Consider the following 8775-nt stretch of genomic DNA (forward strand, 5'->3'; position numbering starts at 1 on the left):
AAATTCAGTACACAAATACGATGATATGAAAGCCTACAAAACAGTGTGGCCACATATACACACAAATATACAAAGAAGGAAACATATGCTATTTAAGAAATAATTATCTACAATACTTTTAATGCAGTGTTAATATATTACCTCTTTAAAAACAAAACACCAAAAAGCAGCAAAAATACACACCTGGTAAAGTTAAAGTGATCAAAACACACTGCTATGCTCCTAAAGAATACTTAGGGCCTACAAAAAAAGCCCATGTACAAAAGTTCTGAGAAGTCAACATAAATCATTAATATTTCCCATGACAAATTAATACGAAAATTCAAACAAGAAATCAGCTCTGAATATAGATATAAAGGAATTCTGTCAAAGGTCAGAGACCTAAAACTTTAATCCCTTCCTTTTCTCCCTTTCAATACTAATTAAATACAAAAGACTTTGGCAATAAAATACTAAGGATACAAAATTTAAAAGCACATTAATATAACCTTAATGTCAGTATTTCCTCAGTAAAAGCTTTAGTATTCACTGTCTGCAGGATGAAAACGTTAATATTACCCTGAGAGGTTTCATTTTTATCTAAACAGTGAAATGTTTTTCTCACCCTTCACCGAAGCAAGTTTCTACATTTCATTTCTAATTGAGGTTATTTCATAAAGAGCAGTCAATTCTAAAATTTAGGGTACTCTATCTTTTGATACGCTCATAAACATAAGAACTCCCAATTATCTATATGTCATTTTACCTTAGTCCAAATAGGTGAGCAGAGTCTATTAAGAAGGCCAGAACTCAAAAGTTCTGAGTTTTAAACTTCTGGGTTATTTTTACACAAAAAAATATTTCAGTGCACTCCTCTAGATTTGAGTAGTCATTTCCTCACGCATCCCTCTAAATTAGAAAAACAAAAATGATACACACACGTACCTAAAACTAATGCATACAAATATGTCTTTTTCACTTTGAAACAAGTTTGAAAGGTTTAGTTAGTAAGAATTTTTCAGAACGTTAGCAGGATCAGTCAAAACAATCAAAATATTAACTGTGACATCTGTTACTCTGTGTGTTAATAAGAGTCTATAGAAGAATCCGGGAGCTTAAATAATCACTAAAATCAACTACTATCACATCAATGGTGAAATGAACAAAAACTTTAACAGGGAATACACATTTCACAGGATCTACAAAAGGAAAAATGATCTTTTTTTTGAATTAAGGGAAACTGCCTAGGCAGCATTTTTTAAACAAAGCTTCAAAACTGTAACAAAGAGCTTTTTGGTAACCACAGCAGTATTTAAAAAAAAAATTCATAAAGTGTTCTGGGTGCACTTTTAATGCACTCATTTCCCAAATGATATGGAGAAAGTTAGTATTTTAAAGACAGAAGCTTCTGTCCATGTATTAATTAGCCACCTATCTCAACGACTTAACATCTGCATGGTTTCTGACAATTTACAAAGCACTTTCACATGTATTATCTCATTTGATCTTATTGAGAAAAAAGTACAGTATTATTCCTAAAAAACAAACAAAATTCAAGGCAGATTCATCAAATTTTCTACACATTCCCAAGTTTTTAAACTTTGACATAAAACTTTACAAGCCGCCACAGTAGCATGATATTTCCAGTGATAAATCAATTCACCTAACACTAACAGACTTTCAAAGGACATGTGCTATAAATGCTACAAAAATACTTTCATCTTTATGCAGTTATTGTTAAGTGTTACTAAGGGACATATCAGCAATGACCCATACCCACAGACAGAACTTTACTTCTAGCTCAAGAATCTCAGTCTTTGGAGGCCAACTCAAATACATCAACCATATGTATTTATAACGCTGAGTGCCTAAGAATTTATCTGTTAGGATCACTGTCCATAGATTGGAGGAAAAAAACACAAAAAGTCTAAAAATTTTTCCATACAATATCTCCCTTTCCAATAGTTCAAGTACTCTATATCCCACTTGTATTAACATTATAGAGATGACCATAAAGCCTAAAGTCCCAAGTCATACCAACTACTTTTGTTTATAGCCATCCATTGCACATAATTTTTAAAAATGCGTTCAACACCCCACTCACCAATATGAGAATAACCCCTCTTCAAACTAAAATAATTCTAACAGCACTCTGTACCTCAGGGCAGCATCCTTAAGCTATCCACAATAAGCAATCTACTTTGTGTAATATTGTAAGCAGGTAAAAAGCAGTCAAAAATTTGTTTCAAATGGCAAATGGAACTTTTCAATAGACTTACTCAAAATCTTTCTGGAACTTTAAGGTGTTAATCCTGTTGCTTAGCTGATGCTAAGTAGAGCTGCAATAAGTAGCAAGACCCTCAAAATTCACAGATTTCCTTTATCTTGCTGCAGCACCTCCTGCTGGATAGCATTTAGAGTTCTTCATGTAAGCAGAAGAAGAGTATTTCTGACGCAGCTCTTTCCAGATGACTGAATGGGAAAAAGGATGGACCCTTCACAGCTAAAAGAAATAGGGCCCCATCCATCACTTATACCTCTTAAAAATAAAATCTGGCATAGGCAGGAGTCTTAATTTATTACTTTTCCAGTTCCATAAAGACCCGCCAGAGTTCAAAGTGCAACATGTTTAAATAAAGCTTGCAAAATTAGCTAAAAACTATGTTAAAAAGCCTTCAGAAGCACTCAAGGAAAAGACTATTAAGACCATCCAAGCAATGCCAGTCATACTGCAAATACTATTATGTTAAGACAAGCAAAAGTATGACATGAAGAAAAACACCTGGAATATTTTTAACATGTTAGCCAAAAGTTTGTGTTTTGCGAAGTTTCTGCACTACTACTATGCTCTTCATTTAAGGATAGTTGTATACCTACAAAAGTTTTAAGTGCAGAAATTTTTTTCATAAACATGAGCATAACTGCACACAAAAATTTCCTCTTTGCCATCAAAAGATGTGTCCTGAGATTTTAAAGTGCATTCTTCAGACATTTTAAATGGCCCTTAATAAGCCAGTTTTGAGCCCACGATGTAGATTCCATATACAGAGACAGAAAAAAGAATAGAAAAGAACTTACCAAAATCAAAATGAATAATAGTATTTCCAGTAAAAATGTAGTAACAGTTTCCTACAACGCTGTGAAACCAAGTAAATTGTGAAACTTAAAAAAAAGGGGAGGGGGAGGGGGAGAGAGCTAGTCTTCAAAAACGAAAAGAAAATCTGACCTATTTATTTCCACTGCCCAAACTTGAGTGAACATCAGATGTAAACAAACAACATAAACACTGAAAAGTACACTCAGATGTCATAGCCCCAGTTTCAGTCCCCTTATCAGGCCCTCAATGAAGCTACAGATGTTGGTGAGTAACCTCTCTAAAAGGAGATATTCAAGCTCTGTGCCCTAAAGAACCCCTAAAAAGTGTGCCTATGAAAAGGTTTCCTAGAGTGCATAACTGCTTTAAAAAAAAAATTTCATCAGCCCAAATTAATGTTTCTAATATTCAGCTATCAATTATTAATATATAAATGTTCTTTCTTCTCTAACGTCCTCACCTCAAGCATCTACATTCCTGACACCTACTATTAACAAAAATGCACAGCTCGCACCCCAGTTATGGGGCAAATCTTTGCAATCCAAAACACAGTCACAAAGTTCACTGTCAAGGCCAGTGCTGAGGCCCGCATACGCCCGGACCTTAACTCACATTTGAAATTCTAGAAAGCCATACTTGCAGAGACATCATTTAAAAACAACACAATGTGGACGTGAAAAGTAAGATCCTCTACTTCAAGACCTAAACAAAGAATATTTCAACATATGACCGGAATATGATGACACCAGATCCACCAATAAAAACAAAACCTGCCTACCATTAGCAGCCGTACCCCTCATCTCAACAACTCAACTACTTAGAAATCACTCTCAGCACATCTGCACCCCACAACCGGCGTGTGGCCTTCTCCGGGGGTGCAAGTCACAAAGTTGAAAGGAGACATTCTTCCCCCGGTGCCCAATCTCGACATCAACCCCTCCCCTGCCAGGGCCACCTTGCTGCTACCCACCATCGCGAACGTGGTCAGGGGAAAAAAAGAAATCCTAACAGCACCGCTCAGCAGAATAAAGAGACCAAAGAGAGGATGACGAGAAGTGTTGGGAACTGCGTGCACGACGGGGCTGGACCAAACGGAAAGAGTCCCACTCCGCGCGCCCCTCCCCCCGGCGGGGGCGCGGGCGGGGGAGGGGCGGCTGCGGCCCCTCTTGGAGCGGCCTGGCGGCCCCGGCCAGCGCAGGGTCCCGGGGGCGCCCCGCGGCCGCGGGATGCGGGGGCGAGTGCGGGAGGACCGGCCCCGGGGTGAGGGGTGCTGGCACACTCTCCGGAATAACAAGTTGCAGAAGAAGAAGAATAAGCGGAATTTCCCCAACGCTGCTCCGGCCACCCAAGACAAATGCACCAACACACACATACACATACACACACACACACTCGGGCCCGACAGCGGCAGCAGCCGCAGCTTTTTTTTTTTTTAAACCAGATCCCTCAGTCACCAAACAAGATGGTTTTCAAAAAAAAAAAAAAATTAAATAAATAACCATAATAAAAACTTCCCCCCGACATCATCCTGGGGGGAGGGGGTAGTGAAAGAGCCCCGGCGACCACCCCTGGGCGGAGGGAGAGCCCAAGGGGGCGGACGAGGCTCCGCGCCCCCCGCCCACGCCGGCGGCCCCCTCCCCGGCCCCCCGCCGGGACAATGTGACGCCCCCTCCCCGCCACCCCCGGTGCGCCGCCTCTGTCACCCGCTCCGGCCCAGCACTCAGCGCCCAGGCTCCCGAAGCTGCTCATAAACTTACTTCCAATTTATCCTGGGGAGGGGTGGAGGGCAGAGGGGAGGAAGGGGGAGACAAGGTTTTTCCATTGTCTTTTTTTTATGGGGGGAGGAATAGGAAGGGCACGCAGGGGGGCGCCCCGAAGGGGAAGTTATTGCTCAAATCTCAAGTTGACTGAGGGGGTCCTGCCGAGAACACCCCCCTTTCCCTCCTCCCTCCCACACACCCCTCCCCTCCCCCTCCCTCCCCCCAAAACAAACTCCAAGCAAGCAGACCCTGTACCTCCCAGAGACAAACACCAGAGACAAGACAGAGAGACAGAGAGAGAGAGAGACAGAGAGAGAGAGAGAGAGAGAGAGAGAGAGAGAGAGAGAGAGAGAGAGTAGGGAGGGGGGAGGGGGAAGGGGAAGGGGGGAGGGAGGGGAAATAGAGCTACTCCAGAAAAAAAAAAAGAGAGGAGAGTGAGGAGATGAGAGAATGGAAAAGCTGGGATACTGCACCCTCCTGCTGCTGGCTGGCTGTCCCCCCTGGCAGCTGGAGGCAGGAACTCTGAGCAGGAGAAGCAGGAGGAGGAGGAGGAGGGAACTCTTCTTCATGGGGAGGGAGGGAAGAAGCTGGAGCTGCTGCTGCTGCTTCTGCTGCTGCTCTGGGCCTCTCGCACTTTTTAGATATTAGTGTGTTAAGATGGTAGGTTGTTCCCTTCTCCCTCCTCCTCCTCCTCCTCCTCTCCTCTTCTCCCCCTCTCTCTCTCACTCACTCTCTCTCTCTCTCCCTCTCTCTCTGGGCTGTTTCTTTCCTCCTCTTCCCCAGGCAAGGGGGGGTGGGGAGGAGGGGGTGGGGGGAGGAACTGGATCCTCCTCCTCCTCCAGGAGAGACACACAGGCCCCGGGCCGGAATGTGGGGGGAAAATCAGAGCAGCAGGAGAGAAACTGTGGGAGACAAACAAGCCCAACTCTTCATCCTCCTCCTCCTCCTCTCAGCAGCAGCAGCGAGCACCACCAGCCCATTCACCACCCGGCCCCGGGCCGCAGCACCTCCGCCGCCTCAGCCCGGGGATCCCTCCGCCCAGGCCCAGACACACTCGCCCGCGCGGGAGCCCGCCGCGCGGCCCCGCCGGCCCGCCGCCGCCGTGCGCGCCCCCGCCGCTCCCGAGAGCCGGGCGAGAGGGACTGGGGCTGGGAAAGCGGGGACGAGGGCGGGGGGAGAGGAGGCGCCGGGGTAGAGGGGAACGGCGGGGAGGGAGGGGGCCGCCGGGCGGAGTTGTACGGCGGCCGGCCCAGGCCCCCGCGCCTCCTCCCATGGCTTCACGGGGCGCGCGGTCCCCCCCAGGGGCGACGGGGCGGCGGCGGGAGGGGCGGTGGGGGCCCGCGGCGGCGCTCGGGCGGGCGGACTACTTGACGTGTCGGTGCGGCGAATTTATTTCACTTTGCCTAAGGAACGGGGTGTGCTGCGGTCCCCATTGCCTAGGGAAAAAACCCGGATGTAAAGTGAGTGAAACTAAACTAGAGTGAAGTAGGGCAGCAGCAGCCAAACTCCAGTGCAGCGGCGGCGGCGGTGACGGGGCTGAACAAGGAGCGGCGGCGGCCAAACTCCGGGGCCGCCGCAATGATGGGCCCCGTGCAGCGCTGCAGCTCGGCACCCGTGTAGCTGCAGCCGAGGCGAGGCCGGAGCCCGCTGCGGCCCCCCCAACTCAGCGGCCCGAGCCCAACTCCCCCTCCCGTCGCAGGAGCTGCACAGGGGCTCCGGAGCGGCCCCAACTCCCTCCAGTGCAACAGCAGTTGGAAAGGGGGAAATAAAGCCGCGAGGGCAGGGACGGAGAGAAGCGATGGGGAAGCACTGCAATGGGAGAGCGTGGTCCAGGCAACAGGAGAAAGATGCAACCTCAAGTCGAATGCAACATGCAATCCCCGGCCGCCGCTCGCCCGCTCCCTCCCCTCGCCACCCCGCCCCCTTTCCAAATAACTACCCTTGAACCACTTTATTAGCCGTACTTAGTCCCACACTCGCTTCGGGGAGGGGCGAGGGACGGGATCCTTCGCTCACCTTTATTTATTGCTGCTTTCTCCCCCCTCTCCATGTTTTTTATTCCTAAGTTCTTTTGTTCTAAGGGGGATGATGGCATTTACTTTTCTGCTTTGTGTAGCAGGGCAGTCGCTGGGAATCAGCCACGTATAATCCGGCGGTTTGTCATATTTTATTAGTGAAAGTATTTTATGCCTATTCTACCTCCAAGGACTGTAACATGGAGAACTGCAGGGAGGAAAAAAACATCAGAAGAATTCTTGTTTTGAGAGATTTCTTGGCGGGGCGGGGAGGGCTTTTTATTTATTTATTTATTTTTCCCCCTACAGGGGGGTTATTTAGATTTTCAAATCGATAGTTTTCAACTTAGAGCTGAATGTTTTTGTATGGAAATACTACTAGATTCTAAAACAACCCCCAACCACAATAACGGAAAAAAAAGTCCAAAATCTTAGATTAAAAAAAAAATCCCTGCTGGACAGTGATATTATCTGTTCTGTGTAGCACGCTGGACTTAACGTACTGTTGGCCTCCGAATGTTAAATAACAATAAGCCCGAACCTCAACTGAATACAAATGGGGGGTGGGGGTGGTTTTGTTTTTAAGGCTCAGCACTTTTGTAGCATCTGCCACTACGCATTTTCCAGGCGTTGATTAGCCATGCAACTCCCATAGACATGAAGTCCAGTTTTTGCAGATAAAGAGCAACAGTGGTGAGATGATCTGCCCAAAGTCAAAGTGAGTCAATGACAGAACCAGAAATAGCCTTGGGCTCTATTTGTTACTAGTCACATCTTTTCCATTAAATACTAATTCCTCCAAGAAATAAACAGTATTTAAAAATAAATAGACGTTCTTTACCTTGTTATGTATTTCCACCAGAGGTGCTTTGAGATCCTTGGACATGCAGGCATTTTCTTACTTCTGTGACCTGCAAAATTAAGTTTCATTTCTCAAGAGAAAGCAATTTTTAAAAATTTTGATTTCTTAAAGCTAAAAACTAAATAAAAGTACGGGCTTTATTTTATATGTGTAGGCCATTTAGTACCCTGAGCTTTACATTTAAAAAAAATTCACAGCAGAGAAAGTGTGTAAGAGTTTGAGATCGAAAATGAAAATCCCTATAAATGATTCAAGAAGCCTGGTTGAAAAAAAAAAAAGAAGAAGAAGAAGCCTGGATGGATGAACTCATAATGTTGTGAAACTAAACCCATAACACAGTCAGTACGAATAAAGGAAGGACTGCTCAGGTAGTAAGACGCAGCTTTACAATCTAGAGATAACTCTAGTGTATCTAAAAGATGAGTGAAGGCGGAGGCCTTTCAAGCAGGACCCACTAGGCACTGGACCATAATCTAATGGTGTCATTTCAAATCAGCCCAGGTTGTCAAAATTTTTTCAGAGCAAGACTACTTTAGTGTTCTTGCTGGGGAAAAAAAAAAAAAGAAAAGAAAGAAAAAAAACTTTAAAATTTTTCAAAATTTCATAGAAAAAATTCAGAAACTCAAATTGTGCCTGAATATATAAATGCTATAGAACAGGAGTCAGCCAACTTTTTTCTGTAGAAACCTGGATAGGAAATATCTAGACTTTGCAGACCATACAGTCTCTCTCACAACTTCTCAACTCTATGCAGTAGTAACACAGAAGCAGCCATAGAAAATATATAAACAAATGAGCCTGGCTGTGTTCTAATAAAGCCTTTATTTATGGGCCCTGACATTTGAATTCTATGTACTTTTCATGTGTCAGAAAATATTCCTCTTTTTTCACCCATTGAAAGAAATGTTAAAACATTCTTAGCTCGTGGGCCTCAAAAAACCAGGGGGTAGGCAGGATTGGGCCCATGGGCTGTCGTTTATCAACCCAACTTTTGACGATGAAAGCCCCTGAACTTCTTGTACGAGAAGGTGCTTGGTTACTAAGATGTTTGAATAGCAGTCAGAA

At 45.0% G+C, this 8775-nt stretch overlaps 1 protein-coding gene across 29 annotated transcripts in view; it reads right to left on the reverse strand.

Moving 5' to 3' along the window:
* Window positions 1–5838, reverse strand: part of PHF21A (PHD finger protein 21A) — a 195179-nt gene extending 189341 nt beyond the window's left edge. For 6 of the 29 annotated variants that reach the window (XM_032639708.1, XM_032639701.1, XM_032639709.1 and 3 more), the window contains exon 1: window positions 5307–5838. The gene's annotated coding sequence lies outside the window, so the exon portion shown is untranslated. Of the gene's footprint in view, window positions 1–2258; window positions 2483–3057; window positions 4679–5306 lie in introns of those variants that run through there. The other 23 variants (XM_032639689.1, XM_032639688.1, XM_032639693.1 and 20 more) reach the window with 13 other exon arrangements.
* Between the last annotated feature and the right edge of the window lie 2937 nt (window positions 5839–8775).

This window comes from Phocoena sinus, chromosome 8, assembly GCF_008692025.1.
Source record: "Phocoena sinus isolate mPhoSin1 chromosome 8, mPhoSin1.pri, whole genome shotgun sequence".
In the NCBI taxonomy this organism is placed as follows: Eukaryota; Metazoa; Chordata; class Mammalia; order Artiodactyla; family Phocoenidae; genus Phocoena; species Phocoena sinus.